Genomic DNA, 506 nt, shown 5'->3' on the forward strand with positions numbered 1-506 from the left:
CCTTAAAGATCTGTGGAATTTTCTTCTTCCTTTATTCTTATGGATATTGTTAATATACTATAAAGGGGAACATCATGTAAATTGTTCAAATTTTCATATTTATGCATTACTTTTTTATGTCCAAATACAACAAACAGGAAGATAATGATTCAATGAGAAAAATGCCATATATGTTTTGAAATTTTAATAGTGATAGAAACAATACAGAAATATCTTAAGCTTTAGTGATTAAATATCAACAGTTCCAATACAGCTCATTATCGAGGGGAATTACTTGTTTTATCTAGTCTATTAAACCTTCACATATTCATTAGATTTCTAACTGATTTTGCATTCTGTTTTTTGAGTATATGGTCTTTTCAAAAGGCTGGTCCCATGATGTTCTCCATAATAGGTTCCAGAAGGACAAATAAGAACAAAAGATAATTAGAAACTGCTTTAGAGAAAATATTAGATGCATAAAAGCTAAGTAGATGGAAAGAAAAATACTTGATTTCAGAATAAGA

At 28.1% G+C, this 506-nt stretch overlaps 1 protein-coding gene across 6 annotated transcripts in view; it reads left to right on the forward strand.

Annotated features, from left to right (window-relative positions):
• LOC119591899 (calcium uptake protein 3, mitochondrial-like) overlaps positions 1-506 on the forward strand; it is a 50,562-nt gene that overhangs the window by 33,790 nt on the left and 16,266 nt on the right. The window lies entirely within an intron of this gene.

The sequence above is a fragment of the Penaeus monodon genome, chromosome 29 (genome assembly GCF_015228065.2).
Source record: "Penaeus monodon isolate SGIC_2016 chromosome 29, NSTDA_Pmon_1, whole genome shotgun sequence".
Taxonomy (NCBI): Eukaryota; Metazoa; Arthropoda; class Malacostraca; order Decapoda; family Penaeidae; genus Penaeus; species Penaeus monodon.